The 19,788-nt window shown below is 67.0% G+C and overlaps 12 non-coding genes across 12 annotated transcripts; all 12 read left to right on the forward strand.

Annotated features, from left to right (window-relative positions):
- Nucleotides 1-1,139: 1,139 nt before the first annotated feature.
- On the forward strand, nucleotides 1,140-1,220 carry LOC131837606 (small nucleolar RNA SNORD115). Its single transcript, XR_009356203.1, has one exon. It is a non-coding gene; the product is annotated as a small nucleolar RNA SNORD115 (small nucleolar RNA).
- Nucleotides 1,221-2,816: 1,596 nt separating this feature from the next.
- Nucleotides 2,817-2,897, forward strand: LOC131837642 (small nucleolar RNA SNORD115). Its single transcript, XR_009356237.1, has one exon. It is a non-coding gene; the product is annotated as a small nucleolar RNA SNORD115 (small nucleolar RNA).
- Nucleotides 2,898-4,487: 1,590 nt separating this feature from the next.
- LOC131837608 (small nucleolar RNA SNORD115) lies at nucleotides 4,488-4,568 on the forward strand. Its single transcript, XR_009356204.1, has one exon. It is a non-coding gene; the product is annotated as a small nucleolar RNA SNORD115 (small nucleolar RNA).
- A 1,598-nt stretch (nucleotides 4,569-6,166) lies between these two features.
- On the forward strand, nucleotides 6,167-6,247 carry LOC131837529 (small nucleolar RNA SNORD115). The gene has a single exon (XR_009356129.1). It is a non-coding gene; the product is annotated as a small nucleolar RNA SNORD115 (small nucleolar RNA).
- Nucleotides 6,248-7,839: 1,592 nt separating this feature from the next.
- LOC131837609 (small nucleolar RNA SNORD115) lies at nucleotides 7,840-7,920 on the forward strand. The gene has a single exon (XR_009356205.1). It is a non-coding gene; the product is annotated as a small nucleolar RNA SNORD115 (small nucleolar RNA).
- A 1,598-nt stretch (nucleotides 7,921-9,518) lies between these two features.
- Nucleotides 9,519-9,599, forward strand: LOC131837530 (small nucleolar RNA SNORD115). Its single transcript, XR_009356130.1, has one exon. It is a non-coding gene; the product is annotated as a small nucleolar RNA SNORD115 (small nucleolar RNA).
- A 1,592-nt stretch (nucleotides 9,600-11,191) lies between these two features.
- Nucleotides 11,192-11,272, forward strand: LOC131837610 (small nucleolar RNA SNORD115). The gene has a single exon (XR_009356206.1). It is a non-coding gene; the product is annotated as a small nucleolar RNA SNORD115 (small nucleolar RNA).
- A 1,595-nt stretch (nucleotides 11,273-12,867) lies between these two features.
- LOC131837548 (small nucleolar RNA SNORD115) lies at nucleotides 12,868-12,948 on the forward strand. Its single transcript, XR_009356146.1, has one exon. It is a non-coding gene; the product is annotated as a small nucleolar RNA SNORD115 (small nucleolar RNA).
- Nucleotides 12,949-14,539: 1,591 nt separating this feature from the next.
- LOC131837611 (small nucleolar RNA SNORD115) lies at nucleotides 14,540-14,620 on the forward strand. The gene has a single exon (XR_009356207.1). It is a non-coding gene; the product is annotated as a small nucleolar RNA SNORD115 (small nucleolar RNA).
- A 1,599-nt stretch (nucleotides 14,621-16,219) lies between these two features.
- Nucleotides 16,220-16,300, forward strand: LOC131837630 (small nucleolar RNA SNORD115). The gene has a single exon (XR_009356226.1). It is a non-coding gene; the product is annotated as a small nucleolar RNA SNORD115 (small nucleolar RNA).
- A 1,567-nt stretch (nucleotides 16,301-17,867) lies between these two features.
- Nucleotides 17,868-17,948, forward strand: LOC131837627 (small nucleolar RNA SNORD115). Its single transcript, XR_009356223.1, has one exon. It is a non-coding gene; the product is annotated as a small nucleolar RNA SNORD115 (small nucleolar RNA).
- A 1,597-nt stretch (nucleotides 17,949-19,545) lies between these two features.
- LOC131837533 (small nucleolar RNA SNORD115) lies at nucleotides 19,546-19,626 on the forward strand. The gene has a single exon (XR_009356131.1). It is a non-coding gene; the product is annotated as a small nucleolar RNA SNORD115 (small nucleolar RNA).
- The last annotated feature ends 162 nt before the right edge of the window (nucleotides 19,627-19,788 follow it).

Raw genomic sequence — 19,788 nt, forward strand, 5'->3', positions numbered from 1 at the left:
ATGGGCAGGGAACGCGAGCGTGGGGCCGGGTGGCTGGCAAGACCCGGAAAGCGCAGAGTGGCCGCCATAGGATCAGGGGACCCTGAGTCCCCCTGATCCATCTGGGCGTGTCTCGTGGGCCTACGAACGTAGTGGACGTGAGACTTGTGGTCTCAGAAGCTTCTGTGATCTTCTGCCACGGGGTGTTGCTCGAGGCCCGGGACTTGGCCTGTTTCCGCGGGCTGACGAGGCCTGAGCTCCCGCCCCACAGCGCAGACGCCCAAGGCGTTGGAGACCCCACCAGGCTGCTTGCGAAGAGCGCAAGAGGATTCCTTGTGCTCGCGAGACAGCCGGGTTCCACGGGGCTACGGGGCGGAATCTGCGAGGGCCAGGCCCTTGCAGCCATTGGGTCGGAGCCTCTCTCCGGAGGCTCTCAAGCACCGGGGACCGGGTCCTGACGAAGCGGCGCTGCACGGCGAGAGTCGGGTACCTCGCCCAGGGCAGCCGGTGTGTGGTGTGCCTGGCCGTAGTGGTGGACAGTGACCTGGCATTCAAAGCTCGGCCCTGGGGCAGCAGTGGGCCCGAGCCACCTTGGGCTTCCAGGGTAGGGGCTCCGATCCTTGGCTCCCAGGTGGGACCATCGGTGGGTGGGCGGCGTCCTGGCCACAAGTCCCTGACCGCCCCCCTCGGCTCCCGTGCAAGGGAGACAGCGGGGACACGTCAAAACCCTGTGCTCCGTGCCATGTTCACGGACCGTTCTGCCGACGGTGGTGCTGACCCAGGGGCCTAAATCTCCCTTGTTTGGGGATGCCCTGGTAAGGGCAGCTGGGGCCCTTGGCCCTGCTCCGTCGTCTCGCACATCAGCCATGCGTGGGTCGGCCGTATGCCCGGCCCCCACCGGCCAGGACGTTGGGAAAGGTAGCCCTCGGCCGTCCGGCCGGTGCCCCGGACCAGGGCTTTTGGACAGCTGGTCTCTCCGTCTCTCCTCAGAACCGCATCCACAAGCGGGGAGAACGCCCGCAACAGCTCGTCTTGCCTGGCCCGGCCCTGCCCACAGGTCCAATGTCTCAGGACCCCGGCCCATGGCGCAGTCCGCCACGCAGCCCCGGTAAGCAGGTTCTGGGGGCGACGCGACCGCACGCATCGCCGCCAACCTGCTTGGGTCAATGATGACAACTCAAATGGTCTCGAAGAGCGGTGATGACCTAAAAATCATGCTCAATAGGATTACGCTGAGGCCCAATGCAGGCGTCTGTGCAGGGATCAGCATCCCCCGGAGCCTCGGGGCCCTGGAGGGGCGCTGCCGTTGGGAGCTTGAGGCCAAGGATCCCCCGGGGATCTCTGCTCCTGCCCTGGAAAGCCCGTGCACGTCAGGGGCCCCTCGAGGTGTGGAGGCAGCCCACCCGGCCTAGAGACTGAATCCCCTCCCCTCCCCTGGACAGCTCCCTGGGAGCCATGCCTTAGGAACCCTTGTCTCCTTGTGTCTTGCAGCGGGCCTTGGGCGCCAGGTGGTAGGCGCGGCGTTGGCCACGACAGGTGAGTGGGAGACTCTGGGCCTGGCGGGAGATGGCAGGCGCCAAGGGCGTCGTCCGCGAAGCCAGAGTCACGGCACGGGGCTCTGGCTCCACCACTGAGCTACGGGTGGAGGCCCCCGTTGTCCACACAGCGTTGGCTGGCGCGTGATCAGGCTCCCTTGAGCCATCCCAGGTGCAGGGAACGCGAACGTTGGGCCGCGGGAACAGGCCGGGACTGGATCCCGGGGGGATGCCGCCATAGATCCGCGTGGCCCTGAGGTCTCCTTGGACCTCCCTTTGTGTCCTGTGCGCCCGTGAGGAGACGGGTTCGGGAGACCCTTGGCGTCAGGGCCTTCTGTCCCCCTCAGCGAGTGGCGGTTCCTCGAGCCAACCCCAGCGCATGTTTCTTGGGGCTGGAGCGGGCAGAGCTCCTGCCCTAGGCACCAGACTCCCAAGGACTTTGGGAGCCTGGGAGGCTGCTGAAGTACAGCCCTCGATGTTTGCTTGGGCTGCCGATGGAGCATGGTTTGGCTGGACATGGACAAGAATGGGCGACCCCAGGCCACAGCGGGCATTGGGCGAGAGCCTGACGGGTCAGGCCCTCAGAGGAGGGGCCGCCACGCGGGGAGACTCTAGACCCTGTTGCAGGGCGGGCATTGGTCCCCTGCCTCCCGCTGGCGGGAGACCGTGACCCGCGACTCCCTCTCCAGACGTGGACCGTCGGGGCATGTGGGCCAACGTTGGCTGCTAGTGCCAGCGCCCGGATGCACGGACGGCAGCCGGGCCAATCTGGGGTTGGCGTCTGCCTGGCCATAAGTTCTGGGGTTGCCCCCGTTGGCTCGGGGCCCGGGAGGCATCGAGGGGGGGGCACTCGATAACCTAGTGTTCCCGCCCACGTTGTGGGGCTTTTCTTAGCAAGGGGTGGTTCCCACAGGGGCCCTGATCTCCACAGTTTCTGGAGGCCCAGGTATGTACAGCGGCTCCCCAGGGCCCTTTTCCTTGCTTGCGGCGGCTCCGAGCCTTGGGTCGTTCGTTCCTCCACCCGCCTGGCCAGCAGCGGCCAGGGCTTCGGGCGTGACCGATCGTGGCCGCATGGGGCACGAGCCACAGAGCAGGCCGTTCTGACAGCTGGCCTCTCCCTCTGTCCTTAAAACCCCGTCCCCCAGGGAGGATCTCGCCTTGACGACCAAGTCTGGCTTCTCCCAGCCCCGCCCAAAGGGCCCGTGTCTCGGATCGCCGTGGCATGGCGCCGTCCTGACCGCTCCCTCGGTAAGGAGGGGTTCCGGGTGGGCAGGGACCTCACGCGTCGCCCCCGGCTTGCTTGGGTTAATGATGAGAACTCATATGGTCTCGAAGAGCGATGATGACCTAAAAATCATGCTCAATAGGATTATGCTGAGGCCCAGTGCAGGGGACCGTGCGGGGATCAGCAGCCCCCAGACCCTCGGGGCATTTGAGGGCGCGCTGCTGCAGCTGGGCGCTAGAGGAGAACGAACGCTCGAGCGTCTCCGCGCGTTGGGCCCGGAGCACAGGCGCCTCTGCGCGTGCCCACGGGGGTGTTCTGGCACTCAAGCTGGCCCACCGCCCCAATCCCCTTCCCAGGACAGCTCCCCGGGAGCCAGGGCTTCGCCATCCTCGTCTCCTCGTGTCCTTCGACGGGCCTGGCCGGCTAGGTCCTCGGTGTGTCGACATGCAGCAGAGGTGAGCGGAAGCCTTGGGCTCGGAGGGAGGCCGAGACGCCTTGGGAAGCGGGTAGCCCAGCAGTGACTCTGCAGCAGGCCGTGGGCTTGGGGTGGCGGTCCTCGTGGTCCAGACGTCGTGAGCCACCCCGGGAGCGGGTGCCCTTGAGCCATCCCAGGGGCAGGGAACGCGAGCGTGGGGCCGGGTGGCTGGCAAGACCCGGAAAGCGCAGAGTGGCCGCCATAGGATCAGGGGACCCTGAGGCCCCCTGATCCATCTGGGCGTGTTCGTGGGCCTACGAACGTAGTGGACGTGAGACTTGTGGCCTCAGAAGCTTCTGTGATCTTCTGCCACGGGGTGTTGCTCGAGGCCCGGGACTTGGCTTGTTTCCGCGGGCTGACGAGGCCTGAGCTCCCGCCCCACAGCGCAGACGCCCAAGGCGGTGGAGACCCCACCAGGCTGCTTGCGAAGAGCGCAAGAGGATTCCTTGTGCTCGCGAGACAGCCGCGTTCTACGGGGCTACGGGGCGGAATCTGCGAGGGCCAGGCCCTTGCAGCCATTGGGTCGGAGCCTCTCTCCGGAGGCTCTCAAGCACCGGGGACCGGGTCCTGACGAAGCGGCGCTGCACGGCGAGAGTCGGGTACCTCGCCCAGGGCAGCCGGTGGGTGGTGTGCCTGGCCGTAGTGGTGGACAGCGACCTGGCATTCCGAGCTCGGCCCTGGGGCAGCCGTGGGCCCGAGCCACCTTGGGCTTCCAGGGTAGGGGCTCCGATCCTTGGCTCCCAGGTGGGACCATGGGTGGGTGGGCGGCGTCCTGGCCACAAGTCCCTGACCGCCCCCCTCGGCTCCCGTGCAAGGGAGACAGCGGGGACACGTCAAAACCCTGTGCTCCGTGCCATGTTCACGGACCGTTCTGCCGACGGTGGTGCTGACCCAGGGGCCTAGATCTCCCTTGTTTGGGGATGCCCTGGTAAGGGAAGCTGGGGCCCTGGGCCCTGCTCCGTCGTCTCGCACATCAGCCATGCGTGGGTCGGCCGTATGCCCGGCCCCCACCGGCCAGGACGTTGGGAAAGGTAGCCCTCGGCCGTCCGGCCGGTGCCCCGGACCAGGGCTTTTGGACAGCTGGTCTCTCCGTCTCTCCTCAGAACCGCATCCACAAGCGGGGAGAACGCCCGCACCAGCTCGTCTTGCCTGGCCCGGCCCTGCCCACAGGTCCAATGTCTCAGGACCCCGGCCCATGGCGCAGTCCGCCACGCAGCCCCGGTAAGCAGGTTCTGGGGGCGACGCGACCGCACGCATCGCCGCCAACCTGCTTGGGTCAATGATGACAACTCAAATGGTCTCGAAGAGCGGTGATGACCTAAAAATCATGCTCAATAGGATTACGCTGAGGCCCAATGCAGGCGTCTGTGCCGTGATCAGCATCCCCCGGAGCCTCGGGGCCCTGGAGGGGCGCTGCCGTTGGCAGCTTGAGGCCAAGGATCCCCCGGGGATCCCTGCTCCTGCCCTGGAAAGCCCGTGCACGTCAGGGGCCCCTCGAGGTGTGGAGGCAGCCCACCCGGCCTAGAGACTGAATCCCCTCCCCTCCCCTGGACAGCTCCCTGGGAGCCATGCCTTAGGAACCCTTGTCTCCTTGTGTCTTGCAGCGGGCCTTGGGCGCCAGGTGGTAGGCGCGGCGTTGGCCACGACAGGTGAGTGGGAGACTCTGGGCCTGGCGGGAGATGGCAGACGCCATGGGCGTCGTCCGCGAAGCCAGAGTCTCGGCACGGGGCTCTGGCTCCACCACTGAGCTACGGGTGGAGGCCCCCGTTGTCCACACAGCGTTGGCTGGAGCGTGATCAGGCTCCCTTGAGCCATCCCAGGTGCAGGGAACGCGAACGTTGGGCCGCGGGAACTGGCCGGGACTGGATCCCGGGTGGATGCCGCCATAGATCCGCGTGGCCCTGAGGCCTCCTTGGACCTCCCTTTGTGTCCTGTGCGCCCGTGAGGAGACGGGTTCGGGAGACCCTTGGCGTCAGGGACTTCTGTCCCCCTCAGCGAGTGGCGGTTGCTCGAGCCAACCCCAGCGCATGTTTCTTGGGGCTGGAGCGGGCAGAGCTCCTGCCCTAGGCACCAGACTCCCAAGGACTTTGGGAGCCTGGGAGGCTGCTGAAGTACAGCCCTCGATGTTTGCTTGGGCTGCCGATGGAGCATGGTTTGGCTGGACGTGGGCAAGAATTGGCGAGCCCCAGGCCACAGCGGGCATTGGGCGAGAGCCTGTCGGGCCAGGCCCCCAGAGGAGGGGCCGCCACGCGGGGAGACTCTGGACCCTGTTGCAGGGCGGGCATTGGTCCCCTGCCTCCCGCTGGCGGGAGACCGTGACCCGCGACTCCCTCTCCAGACGTGGACCGTCGGGGCATGGGGGCCAACGTTGGCTGCTAGTGCCAGCGCCCGGATGCACGGACGGCAGCCGGGCCAATCTGGGGTTGGCGTCTGCCTGGCCATAAGTTCTGGGGTTGCCCCCGTTGGCTCGGGGCCCGGGAGGCATCGGGGGGGGGGGTACTCGATAACCTAGTGTTCCCGCCCACGTTGTGGGGCTTTTCTTAGCAAGGGGTGGTTCCCACAGGGGCCCTGATCTCCACAGTTTCTGGAGGCTCAGGGATGTACAGCGGCTCCCCAGGGCCCTTTTCCTTGCTTGCGGCGGCTCCGAGCCTTGGGTCGTTCGTTCCTCCACCCGCCTGGCCAGCAGCGGCCAGGGCTTCGGGCGTGACCGATCGTGGCCGCATGGGGTACGAGCCACAGAGCCGGCCGTTCTGACAGCTGGCCTCTCCATCTGTCCTTAGATCCCCGTCCCCCAGGGAGGATCTCGCCTTGACGACCAAGTCTGGCTTCTCCCAGCCCCGCCCAAAGGGCCCGTGTCTCGGATCGCCGGGGCATGGCGCCGTCCCGACCGCTCCCTCGGTAAGGAGGGGTTCCGGGTGGGCAGGGACCTCACGCGTCGCCCCCGGCTTGCTTGGGTCAATGATGAGAACTCATATGGTCTCGAAGAGCGATGATGACCTAAAAATCATGCTCAATAGGATTACGCTGAGGCCCAGTGCAGGGGACCGTGCGGGGATCAGCAGCCCCCAGACCCTCGGGGCATTTGAGGGCGCGCTGCTGCAGTTGGGCGCTAGAGGAGAACGAATGCTCGAGCATCTCCGCGCGTTGGGCCCGGAGCACAGGCGCCTCTGCGCGTGCCCACGGGAGTGTTCTGGCACTCAAGCTGGCCCACCGCCCCAATCCCCTTCCCAGGACAGCTCCCCGGGAGCCAGGGCTTCGCCATCCTCGTCTCCTCGTGTCCTTCGGCGGGCCTGGCCGGCTAGGTCCTCGGTGTGTCGACATGCAGCAGAGGGGAGCGGAAGCCTTGGGCTCGGAGGGAGGCCCGAGACGCCTTGGGAAGCGGGTAGCCCAGCAGTGACTCTGCAGCAGGCCGTGGGCTTGGGGTGGCGGTCCTCGTGGTCCAGACGTCGTGGGACACCCCGGGAGCGGGTGCCCTTGAGCCATCCCAGGGGCAGGGAACGCGAGCGTGGGGCCGGGTGGCTGGCAAGACCCGGAAAGCGCAGAGTGGCCGCCATAGGATCAGGGTACCCTGAGGCCCCCTGATCCATCTGGGGGTGTCTCGTGGGCCTACGAACGTAGTGGACGTGAGACTTGTGGCCTCAGAAGCTTCTGTGATCTTCTGCCACGGGGTGTTGCTCGAGGCCCGGGACTTGGCTTGTTTCCGCGGGCTGACGAGGCCTGAGCTCCCGCCCCACAGCGCAGACGCCCAAGGCGGTGGAGACCCCACCAGGCTGCTTGCGAAGAGCGCAAGAGGATTCCTTGTGCTCGCGAGACAGCCGGGTTCTACGGGGCTACGGGGCGGAATCTGCGAGGGCCAGGCCCTTGCAGCCATTGGGTCGGAGCCTCTCTCCGGAGGCTCTCAAGCACCGGGGACCGGGTCCTGACGAAGCGGCGCTGCACGGCGAGAGTCGGGTACCTCGCCCAGGGCAGCCGGTGGGTGGTGTGCCTGGCCGTAGTGGTGGACAGCGACCTGGCATTCCGAGCTCGGCCCTGGGGCAGCCGTGGGACCGAGCCACCTTGGGCTTCCAGGGTAGGGGCTCCGATCCTTGGCTCCCAGGTGGGACCATGGGTGGGTGGGCGGCGTCCTGGCCACAAGTCCCTGACCGCCCCCCTCGGCTCCCGTGCAAGGGAGACAGCGGGGACACGTCAAAACCCTGTGCTCCGTGCCATGTTCACGGACCGTTCTGCCGACGGTGGTGCTGACCCAGGGGCCTAGATCTCCCTTGTTTGGGGATGCCCTGGTAAGGGAAGCTGGGGCCCTGGGCCCTGCTCCGTCGTCTCGCACATCAGCCATGCGTGGGTCGGCCGTATGCCCGGCCCCCACCGGCCAGGACGTTGGGAAAGGTAGCCCTCGGCCGTCCGGCCGGTGCCCCGGACCAGGGCTTTTGGACAGCTGGTCTCTCCGTCTCTCCTCAGAACCGCATCCACAAGCGGGGAGAACGCCCGCACCAGCTCGTCTTGCCTGGCCCGGCCCTGCCCACAGGTCCAATGTCTCAGGACCCCGGCCCATGGCGCAGTCCGCCACGCAGCCCCGGTAAGCAGGTTCTGGGGGCGACGCGACCGCACGCATCGCCGCCAACCTGCTTGGGTCAATGATGACAACTCAAATGGTCTCGAAGAGCGGTGATGACCTAAAAATCATGCTCAATAGGATTACGCTGAGGCCCAATGCAGGCGTCTGTGCCGGGATCAGCATCCCCCGGAGCCTCGGGGCCCTGGAGGGGCGCTGCCGTTGGCAGCTTGAGGCCAAGGATCCCCCGGGGATCCCTGCTCCTGCCCTGGAAAGCCCGTGCACGTCAGGGGCCCCTCGAGGTGTGGAGGCAGCCCACCCGGCCTAGAGACTGAATCCCCTCCCCTCCCCTGGACAGCTCCCTGGGAGCCATGCCTTAGGAACCCTTGTCTCCTTGTGTCTTGCAGCGGGCCTTGGGCGCCAGGTGGTAGGCGCGGCGTTGGCCACGACAGGTGAGTGGGAGACTCTGGGCCTGGCGGGAGATGGCAGACGCCATGGGCGTCGTCCGCGAAGCCAGAGTCACGGCACGGGGCTCTGGCTCCACCACTGAGCTACGGGTGGAGGCCCCCGTTGTCCACACAGCGTTGGCTGGAGCGTGATCAGGCTCCCTTGAGCCATCCCAGGTGCAGGGAACGCGAACGTTGGTCCGCGGGAACTGGCCGGGACTGGATCCCGGGTGGATGCCGCCATAGATCCGCGTGGCCCTGAGGCCTCCTTGGACCTCCCTTTGTGTCCTGTGTGCCCGTGAGGAGACGGGTTCGGGAGACCCTTGGCGTCAGGGACTTCTGTCCCCCTCAGCGAGTGGCGGTTGCTCGAGCCAACCCCAGCGCATGTTTCTTGGGGCTGGAGCGGGCAGAGCTCCTGCCCTAGGAACCAGACTCCCAAGGACTTTGGGAGCCTGGGAGGCTGCTGAAGTACAGCCCTCGATGTTTGCTTGGGCTGCCGATGGAGCATGGTTTGGCTGGACGTGGGCAAGAATGGGCGAGCCCCAGGCCACAGCGGGCATTGGGCGAGAGCCTGTCGGGCCAGGCCCCCAGAGGAGGGGCCGCCACGCGGGGAGACTCTGGACCCTGTTGCAGGGCGGGCATTGGTCCCCTGCCTCCCGCTGGCGGGAGACCGTGACCCGCGACTCACTCTCCAGACGTGGACCGTCGGGGCATGGGGGCCAACGTTGGCTGCTAGTGCCAGCGCCCGGATGCACGGACGGCAGCCGGGCCAATCTGGGGTTGGCGTCTGCCTGGCCATAAGTTCTGGGGTTGCCCCCGTTGGCTCGGGGCCCGGGAGGCATCGGGGGGGGGGGCACTCGATAACCTAGTGTTCCCGCCCACGTTGTGGGGCTTTTCTTAGCAAGGGGTGGTTCCCACAGGGGCCCTGATCTCCACAGTTTCTGGAGGCCCAGGGATGTACAGCGGCTCCCCAGGGCCCTTTTCCTTGCTTGCGGCGGCTCCGAGCCTTGGGTCGTTCGTTCCTCCACCCGCCTGGCCAGCAGCGGCCAGGGCTTCGGGCGTGACCGATCGTGGCCGCATGGGGTACGAGCCACAGAGCCGGCCGTTCTGACAGCTGGCCTCTCCATCTGTCCTTAGATCCCCGTCCCCCAGGGAGGATCTCGCCTTGACGACCAAGTCTGGCTTCTCCCAGCCCCGCCCAAAGGGCCCGTGTCTCGGATCGCCGGGGCATGGCGCCGTCCCGACCGCTCCCTCGGTAAGGAGGGGTTCCGGGTGGGCAGGGACCTCACGCGTCGCCCCCGGCTTGCTTGGGTCAATGATGAGAACTCATATGGTCTCGAAGAGCGATGATGACCTAAAAATCATGCTCAATAGGATTACGCTGAGGCCCAGTGCAGGGGACCGTGCGGGGATCAGCAGCCCCCAGACCCTCGGGGCATTTGAGGGCGCGCTGCTGCAGTTGGGCGCTAGAGGAGAACGAATGCTCGAGCGTCTCCGCGCGTTGGGCCCGGAGCCCACGCGCCTCTGCGCGTGCCCACGGGGGTGTTCTGGCACTCAAGCTGGCCCACCGCCCCAATCCCCTTCCCAGGACAGCTCCCCGGGAGCCAGGGCTTCGCCATCCTCGTCTCCTCGTGTCCTTCGGCGGGCCTGGCCGGCTAGGTCCTCGGTGTGTCGACATGCAGCAGAGGGGAGCGGAAGCCTTGGGCTCGGAGGGAGGCCCGAGACGCCTTGGGAAGCGGGTAGCCCAGCAGTGACTCTGCAGCAGGCCGTGGGCGTGGGGTGGCGGTCCTCGTGGTCCAGACGTCGTGGGACACCCCGGGAGCGGGTGCCCTTGAGCCATCCCAGGGGCAGGGAACGCGAGCGTGGGGCCGGGTGGCTGGCAAGACCCGGAAAGCGCAGAGTGGCCGCCATAGGATCAGGGTACCCTGAGGCCCCCTGATCCATCTGGGGGTGTCTCGTGGGCCTACGAACGTAGTGGACGTGAGACTAGTGGTCTCAGAAGCTTCTGTGCTCTTCTGCCACGGGGTATTGCTCGATGCCCGGGACTTGGCTTGTTTCCGCGGGCTGACGAGGTCTGAGCTCCCGCCCCACAGCGCAGACGCCCAAGGCGTTGGAGACCCCACCAGGCTGCTTGCGAAGAGCGCAAGAGGATACCTTGTGCTCGCGAGACAGCCGGGTTCCACGGGGCTACGGGGCGGAATCTGCGAGTGCCAGGCCCTTGCAGCCATTGGGTCGGAGCCACTCTCCGGAGGCTCTCAAGCACCGGGGACCGGGTCCTGACGAAGCGGCGCTGCACGGAGAGAGTCGGGTACCTCGACCAGGGCAGCCCGTGGGTGGTGTGCCTGGCCGTAGTGGTGGACAGCGACCTGGCATTCCGAGCTCGGCCCTGGGGCAGCCGTGGGCCCGAGCCACCTTGGGCTTCCAGGGTAGGGGCTCCGAACCTTGGCTCCCAGGTGGGACCATGGGTGGGTGGGCGGCGTCCTGGCCAAAAGTCCCTGACCGCCCCCCTCGGCTCCCGTGCAAGGGAGACAGCGGGGACACGTCAAAACCCTGTGCTCCGTGCCATGTTCACGGACCGTTCTGCCGACGGTGGTGCTGACCCAGGGGCCTAGATCTCCCTTGTTTGGGGATGCCCTGGTAAGGGCAGATGGGGCCCTGGGCCCTGCTCCGTCGTCTCGCACATCAGCCATGCGTGGGTCGGCCGTATGCCCGGCCCCCACCGGCCAGGACGTTGGGAAAGGTAGCCCTGGGCCGTCCGGCCGGTGCCCCGGACCAGGGCTTTTGGACAGCTGGTCTCTCCGTCTCTCCTCAGAACCGCATCCACAAGCGGGGAGATCGCCCGCACCAGCTCGTCTTGCCTGGCCCGGCCCTGCCCACAGGTCCAATGTCTCAGGACCCCGGCTCATGGCGCAGTCCGCCACGCAGCCCCGGTAAGCAGGTTCTGGGGGCGACGCGACCGCACGCATCGCCAGCAACCTGCTTGGGTCAATGATGACAACTCAAATGGTCTCGAAGAGCGGTGATGACCTAAAAATCATGCTCAATAGGATTACGCTGAGGCCCAATGCAGGCGTCTGTGCCGGGATCAGCATCCCCCGGAGCCTCGGGGCCCTGGAGGGGCGCTGCCGTTGGGAGCTTGAGGCCAAGGATCCCCCGGGGATCCCTGCTCCTGCCCTGGAAAGCCCGTGCACGTCAGGAGCCCCTCGAGGTGTGGAGGCAGCCCACCCGGCCTAGAGACTGAATCCCCTCCCCTCCCCTGGACAGCTCCCTGGGAGCCATGCCTTAGGAACCCTTGTCTCCTTGTGTCTTGCAGCGGGCCTTGGGCGCCAGGTGGTAGGCGCGGCGTTGGCCACGACAGGTGAGTGGGAGACTCTGGGCCTGGCGGGAGATGGCAGGCGCCATGGGCGTCGTCCGCGAAGCCAGAGTCCCGGCACGGGGCTCTGGCTCCACCACTGAGCTACGGGTGGAGGCCCCCGTTGTCCACACAGCGTTGGCTGGCGCGTGATCAGGCTCCCTTGAGCCATCCCAGGTGCAGGGAACGCGAACGTTGGGCCGCGGGAACTGGCCGGGACTGGATCCCGGGGGGATGCCGCCATAGATCCGCGTGGCCCTGAGGCCTCCTTGGACCTCCCTTTGTGTCCTGTGCGCCCGTGAGGAGACGGGTTCGGGAGACCCTTGGCGTCAGGGACTTCTGTCCCCCTCAGCGAGTGGCGGTTGCTCGAGCCAACCCCAGCGCATGTTTCTTGGGGCTGGAGCGGGCAGAGCTCCTGCCCTAGGCACCAGACTCCCAAGGACTTTGGGAGCCTGGGAGGCTGCTGAAGTACAGCCCTCGATGTGTGCTTGGGCTGCCGATGGAGCATGGTTTGGCTGGACGTGGGCAAGAATGGGCGAACCCCAGGCCACAGCGGGCATTGGGCGAGAGGCTGTCGGTTCAGGCCCCCAGAGGAGGGGCCGCCACGCGGGGAAACTCTGGACCCTGTTGAAGGGCGGGCATTGGTCCCCTGCCTCCCGCTGGCGGGAGACCGTGACCCGCGACTCCCTCTCCAGACGTGGACCGTCGGGGCATGTGGGCCAACGTTGGCTGCTAGTGCCAGCGCCCGGATGCACGGACGGCAGCCGGGCCAATCTGGGGTTGTCGTCTGCCTGGCCATAAGTTCTGGGGCCGCCCCCTTTGGCTCGGGGCCCGGGAGGCATCGGGGGGGGGCACTCGATTACCTAGTGTTCCCGCCCACGTTGTGGGGCCATCTTAGCAAGGGGTGGTTCCCACAGGGGCCCTGATCTCCACAGTTTCTGGAGGCCCAGGGATGTACAGCGGCTCCCCAGGGCCCTTTTCCTTGCTTGCGGCGGCTCCGAACCTTGGGTCATTCGTTCCTCCATCCGCCTGGCCAGCAGCGGCCAGGGCTTCGGGCGTGACCGATCGTGGCCGCATGGGGCACGAGCCACAGAGCAGGCCGTTCTGACAGCTGGCCTCTCCCTCTGTCCTTAGAACCCCGTCCCCCAGGGAGGATCTCGCCTGGACGACCAAGTCTGGCTTCTCCCAGCCCCGCCCAAAGGGCCCGTGTCTCGGATCGCCGGGGCATGGCGCCGTCCCGACCGCTCCCTCGGTAAGGAGGGGTTCCGGATGGGCAGGGACCTCACGCGTCGCCCCCGGCTTGCTTGGGTCAATGATGAGAACTCATATGGTCTCGAAGAGCGATGATGACCTAAAAATCATGCTCAATAGGATTATGCTGAGGCCCAGTGCAGGGGACCGTGCGGGGATCAGCAGCCCCCAGACCCTCAGGGCATTTGAGGGCGCGCTGCTGCAGTTGGGCGCTAGAGGAGAACGAACGCTCGAGCGTCTCCGCGCGTTGGGCCCGGAGCCCAGGCGCCTCTGCGCGTACCATGGGCGTTTTCTGGCACTCAAGCTGGCCCACCGCCCCAATCCCCTTCCCAGGACAGCTCCCCGGGAGCCAGGGCTTCGCCATCCTCGTCTCCTCGTGTCCTTCGGCGGGCCTGGCCGGCTAGGTCCTCGGTGTGTCGACATGCAGCAGAGGTGAGCGGAAGCCTTGGGCTCGGAGGGAGGCCCGAGACGCCTTGGGAAGCGGGTAGCCCAGCAGTGACTCTGCAGCAGGCCGTGGGCTTGGGGTGGCGGTCCTCGTGGTCCAGACGTCGTGGGCCACCCCGGGAGCGGGTGCCCTTGAGCCATCCCAGGGGCAGGGAACGCGAGCGTGGGGCCGGGTGGCTGGCAAGACCCGGAAAGCGCAGAGTGGCCGCCATAGGATCAGGGGACCCTGAGGCCCCCTGATCCATCTGGGCGTGTCTCGTGGGCCTACGAACGTAGTGGACGTGAGACTTGTGGTCTCAGAAGCTTCTGTGATCTTCTGCCACGGGGTGTTGCTCGAGGCCCGGGACTTGGCTTTTTTCCGCGGGCTGACGAGGCCTGAGCTCCTGCCCCACAGCGCAAAAGCCCAAGGCGTTGGAGACCCCACCAGGCCACTTGCGAAGAGCGCAAGAGGATACCTTGTGCTCGCGAGACAGCCGGGTTCCACGGGGCTACGGGGCGGAATCTGCGAGTGCCAGGCCCTTGCAGCCATTGGGTCGGAGCCACTCTCCGGAGGCTCTCAAGCACCGGGGACCGGGTCCTGACGAAGCGGCGCTGCACGGCGAGAGTCGGGTACCTCGCCCAGGGCAGCCGGTGGGTGGTGTGCCTGGCCGTAGTGGTGGACAGCGACCTGGCATTCCGAGCTCGGCCCTGGGGCAGCCGTGGGCCCGAGCCACCTTGGGCTTCCAGGGTAGGGGCTCCGATCCTTGGCTCCCAGGTGGGACCATGGGTGGGTGGGCGGCGTCCTGGCCACAAGTCCCTGACCGCCCCACTCGGCTCCCGTGCAAGGGAGACAGCGGGGACACGTCAAAACCCTGTGCTCCGTGCCATGTTCACGGACCGTTCTGCCGACGGTGGTGCTGACCCAGGGGCCTAAATCTCCCTTGTTTGGGGATGCCCTGTTAAGGGCAGCTGGGGCCCTGGGCCCTGCTCCGTCATCTCGCACATCAGCCATGCGTGGGTCGGCCGTATGCCCGGCCCCCACCGGCCAGGACGTTGGGAAAGGTAGCCCTCGGCCCTCCGGCCGGTGCCCCGGACCAGGGCTTTTGGACAGCTGGTCTCTCCGTCTCTCCTCAGAACCGCATCCACAAGCGGGGAGAACGCCCGCACCAGCTCGTCTTGCCTGGCCCGGCCCTGCCCACAGGTCCAATGTCTCAGGACCCCGGCCCATGGCGCAGTCCGCCACGCAGCCCCGGTAAGCAGGTTCTGGGGGCGACGCGACCGCACGCATCGCCGCCAACCTGCTTGGGTCAATGATGACAACTCAAATGGTCTCGAAGAGCGGTGATGACCTAAAAATCATGCTCAATAGGATTACGCTGAGGCCCAATGCAGGCGTCTGTGCCGGGATCAGCATCCCCCGGAGCCTCGGGGACCTGGAGGGGCGCTGCCGTTGGGAGCTTGAGGCCAAGGATCCCCCGGGGATCCCTGCTCCTGCCCTGGAAAGCCCGTGCACGACAGAGGCCCCTCGAGGTGTGGAGGCAGCCCACCCGGCCTAGAGACTGAATCCCCTCCCCTCCCCTGGACAGCTCCCTGGGAGCCATGCCTTAGGAAACCTTGTCTCCTTGTGTCTTGCAGCGGGCCTTGGGCGCCAGGTGGTAGGCGCGGCGTTTGCCACGACAGGTGAGTGGGAGACTCTGGGCCTGGCGGGAGATGGCAGGCGCCATGGGTGTCGTCCGCGAACCCAGAGTCACGGCACGGGGCTCTGGCTCCACCACTGAGCTACGGGTGGAGGCCCCCGTTGTCCACACAGCGTTGGCTGGCGCGTGATCAGGCTCCCTTGAGCCATCCCAGGTGCAGGGAACGCGAACGTTGGGCCGCGGGAACAGGCCGGGACTGGATCCCGGGGGGATGCCGCCATAGATCCGCGTGGCCCTGAGGTCTCCTTGGACCTCCCTTTGTGTCCTGTGCGCCCGTGAGGAGACGGGTTCGGGAGACCCTTGGCGTCAGGGCCTTCTGTCCCCCTCAGCGAGTGGCGGTTCCTCGAGCCAACCCCAGCGCATGTTTCTTGGGGCTGGAGCGGGCAGAGCTCCTGCCCTAGGCACCAGACTCCCAAGGACTTTGGGAGCCTGGGAGGCTGCTGAAGTACAGCCCTCGATGTTTGCTTGGGCTGCCGATGGAGCATGGTTTGGCTGGACATGGGCAAGAATGGGCGACACCAGGCCACAGCGGGCATTGGGCGAGAGCCTGTCGGGTCAGGCCCTCAGAGGAGGGGCCGCCACGCGGGGAGACTCTGGACCCTGTTGCAGGGCGGGCATTGGTCCCCTGCCTCCCGCTGGCGGGAGACCGTGACCCGCGACTCTCTCTCCAGACGTGGACCGTCGGGGAATGTGGGCCAACGTTGGTTGCTAGTGCCAGCGCCCGGATGCACGGACGGCAGCCGGGCCAATCTGGGGTTGGCGTCTGCCTGGCCATAAGTTCTGGGGTTGCCCCCGTTGGCTCGGGGCCAGGGAGGCATCGGGGGGGGGGGGGCACTCGATAACCTAGTGTTCCCGCCCACGTTGTGGGGCTTTTCTTAGCAAGGGGTGGTTCCCACAGGGGCCCTGATCTCCACAGTTTCTGGAGGCCCAGGTATGTACAGCGGCTCCCCAGGGCCCTTTTCCTTGCTTGCGGCAGCTCCGAGCCTTGGGTCGTTCGTTCCTCCACCCGCCTGGCCAGCAGCGGCCAGGGCTTCGGGCGTGACCGATCGTGGCCGCATGGGGCACGAGCCACAGAGCAGGCCGTTGTGACAGCTGGCCTCTCCCTCTGTCCTTAGAACCCCGTCCCCCAGGGAGGATCTCGCCTGGACGACCAAGTCTGGCTTCTCCCAGCCCCGCCGAAAGCGCCCGTGTCTCGGATCGCCGGGGCATGGCGCCGTCCTGACCGCTCCCTCGGTAAGGAGGGGTTCCGGGTGGGCAGGGACCTCACGCGTCGCCCCCGGCTTGCTTGGGTCTATGATGAGAACTCATATGGTCTCGAAGAGCGATGATGACCTAAAAATCATGCTCAATAGGATTACGCTGAGGCCCAGTGCAGGGGACCGTGCCGGGATCAGCAGCCCCCAGACCCTCGGGGCATTTGAGGGCGCGCTGCTGCAGCTGGGCGCTAGAGGAGAACGAACGCTCGAGCGTCTCCGCGCGTTGAGCCCAGAGCCCAGGCGCCTCTGCGCGTGCCCACGGGGGTGTTCTGGCACTCAAGCTGGCCCACCGCCCCAATCCCCTTCCCAGGACAGCTCCCCGGGAGCCAGGGCTTCGCCATCCTCGTCTCCTCGTGTCCTTCGACGGGCCTGGCCGGCTTGGTCCTCGGTGTGTCGACATGCAGCAGAGGTGAGCGGAAGCCTTGGGCTCGGAGGGAGGCCCGAGACGCCTTGGGAAGCGGGTAGCCCAGCAGTGACTCTGCAGCAGGCCGTGGGCTTGGGGTGGCGGTCCTCGTGGTCCAGACGTCGTGGGCCACCCCGGGAGCGGGTGCCCTTGAGCCATCCCAGGGGCAGGGAACGCGAGCGTGGGGCCGGGTGGCTGGCAAGACCCGGAAAGCGCAGAGTGGCCGCCATAGGATCAGGGGACCCTGAGGCCCCCTGATCCATCTGGGTGTGTTCGTGGGCCTACGAACGTAGTGGACGTGAGACTTGTGGTCTAGAAGCTTCTGTGATCTTCTGCCACGGGGTGTTGCTCGAGGCCCGGGACTTGGCTTGTTTCCGCGGGCTGACGAGGCCTGAGCTCCCGCCCCACAGCGCAGACGCCCAAGGCGTTGGAGACCCCACCAGGCTGCTTGCGAAGAGCGCAAGAGGATTCCTTGTGCTCGCGAGACAGCCGGGTTCCACGGGGCTACGGGGCGGAATCTGCGAGTGCCAGGCCCTTGCAGCCATTGGGTCGGAGCCTCTCTCCGGAGGCTCTCAAGCACCGGGGACCGGGTCCTGACGAAGCGGCGCTGCACGGCGAGAGTCGGGTACCTCGCCCAGGGCAGCCGGTGGGTGGTGTGCCTGGCCGTAGTGGTGGACAGCGACCTGGCATTCAGAGCTCGGCCCTGGGGCAGCCGTGGGCCCGAGCCACCTTGGGCTTCCAGGGTAGGGGCTCCGATCCTTGGCTCCCAGGTGGGACCATGGGTGGGTGGGCGGCGTCCTGGCCACAAGTCCCTGACCGCCCCCCTCGGCTCCCGTGCAAAACCCTGTGCTCCGTGCCATGTTCACGGACCGTTCTGCCAACGGTGGTGCTGACCCAGGGGCCTAGATCTCCCTTGTTTGGGGATGCCCTGGTAAGGGCAGCTGGGGCCCTGGGCCCTGTTCCGTCGTCTCGCACATCAGCCATGCGTGGGTCGGCCGTATGCCCGGCCCCCACCGGCCAGGACGTTGGGAAAGGTAGCCCTCGGCCGTCCGGCCGGTGCCCCGGACCAGGGCTTTTGGACAGCTGGTCTCTCCGTCTCTCCTCAGAACCGCATCCACAAGCGGGGAGATCGCCCGCACCAGCTCGTCTTGCCTGGCCCGGCCCTGCCCACAGGTCCAATGTCTCAGGACCCCGGCTCATGGCGCAGTCCGCCACGCAGCCCCGGTAAGCAGGTTCTGGGGGCGACGCGACCGCACGCATCGCCGCCAACCTGCTTGGGTCAATGATGACATCTCAAATGGTCTCGAAGAGCGGTGATGACCTAAAAATCATGCTCAATAGGATTACGCTGAGGCCCAATGCAGGCGTCTGTGCCGGGATCAGCATCCCCCGGAGCCTCGGGGCCCTGGAGGGGCGCTGCCGTTGGGAGCTTGAGGCCAAGGATCCCCCGGGGATCCCTGCTCCTGCCCTGGAAAGCCCGTGCACTTCAGGGGCCACTCGAGGTGTGGAGGCAGCCCACCCGGCCTAGAGACTGAATCCCCTCCCCTCCCCTGGAGAGCTCCCTGGGAGCCATGCCTTAGGAACCGTTGTCTCCTTGTGTCTTGCAGCGGGCCTTGGGCGCCAGGTGGTAGGCGCGGCGTTGGCCACGACAGGTGAGTGGGAGACTCTGGGCCTGGCGGGAGATGGCAGGCGCCAAGGGCGTCGTCCGCGAAGCCAGAGTCACGGCACGGGGCTCTGGCTCCACCACTGAGCTACGGGTGGAGGCCCCCGTTGTCCACACAGCGTTGGCTGGCGCGTGATCAGGCTCCCTTGAGCCATCCCAGGTGCAGGGAACGCGAAAGTTGGGCCGCGGGAACCGGCCGGGACTGGATCCCGGGGGAATCCGCCATAGATCCGTGTGGCCCTGAGGCCTCCTTGGACCTCCCTTTGTGTCCTGTGCGCCCGTGAGGAGACGAGTTCGGGAGACCCTTGGCGTCAGGGACTTCTGTCCCCCTCAGCGAGTGGCGGTTGCTCGAGCCAACCCCAGCGCATGTTTCTTGGGGCTGGAGCGGGCAGAGCTCCTGCCCTAGGCACCACACTCCCAAGGACTTTGGGAGCCTGGGAGGCTGCTGAAGTACAGCCCTCGATGTTTGCTTGGGCTGCCGATGGAGCATGGTTTGGCTGGACATGGGCAAGAATGGGCGACACCAGGCCACAGCGGGCATTGGGCGAGAGCCTGTCGGGTCAGGCCCTCAGAGGAGGGGCCGCCACGCGGGGAGACTCTGGACCCTGTTGCAGGGCGGGCATTGGTCCCCTGCCTCCCGCTGGCGGGAGACCGTGACCCGCGACTCCCTCTCCAGACGTGGACCGTCGGGGCATGTGGGCCAACGTTGGCTGCTAGTGCCAGGGCCCGGATGCACGGACGGCAGCCGGGCCAATCTGGGGTTGGCGTCTGCCTGGCCATAAGTTCTGGGGCCGCCCCCGTTGGCTCGGGGCCGAGAGGCATCGGGGGGGGGGGGGCACTCGATAACCTAGTGTTCCCGCCCACGTTGTGGGGCCTTTCTTAGCAAGGGGTGGTTCCCACAGGGGCCCTGATCTCCACAGTTTCTGGAGGCCCAGGGATGTACAGCGGCTCCCCAGGGCCCTTTTCCTTGCTTGCGGCGGCTCCGAGCCTTGGGTCGTTCGTTCCTCCACCCGCCTGGCCAGCAGCGGCCAGGGCTTCGGGCGTGACCGATCGTGGCCGCATGGGGCACGAGCCACAGAGCAGGCCGTTCTGACAGCTGGCCTCTCCCTCTGTCCTTAGAACCCCGTCCCCCAGGGAGGATCTCGCCTTGACGACCAAGTCTGGCTTCTCCCAGCCCCGCCCAAAGGGCCCGTGTCTCGGATCGCCGGGGCATGGCGCCGTCCCGACCGCTCCCTCGGTAAGGAGGGGTTCCGGGTGGGCAGGGACCTCACGCGTCGCCCCCGGCTTGCTTGGGTCAATGATGAGAACTCATATGGTCTCGAAGAGCGATGATGACCTAAAAATCATGCTCAATAGGATTACGCTGAGGCCCAGTGCAGGGGACCGTGCGGGGATCAGCAGCCCCCAGACCCTCGGGGCATTTGAGGGCGCGCTGCTGCAGCTGGGCGCTAGAGGAGAACGAACGCTCGAGCGTCTCCGCGCGTTGGGCCCGGAGCCCAGGCGCCTCTGCGCGTGCCCACGGGGGTGTTCTGGC

Source organism: Mustela lutreola, chromosome 7 (assembly GCF_030435805.1).
Source record: "Mustela lutreola isolate mMusLut2 chromosome 7, mMusLut2.pri, whole genome shotgun sequence".
NCBI classification, from domain to species: domain Eukaryota; kingdom Metazoa; phylum Chordata; class Mammalia; order Carnivora; family Mustelidae; genus Mustela; species Mustela lutreola.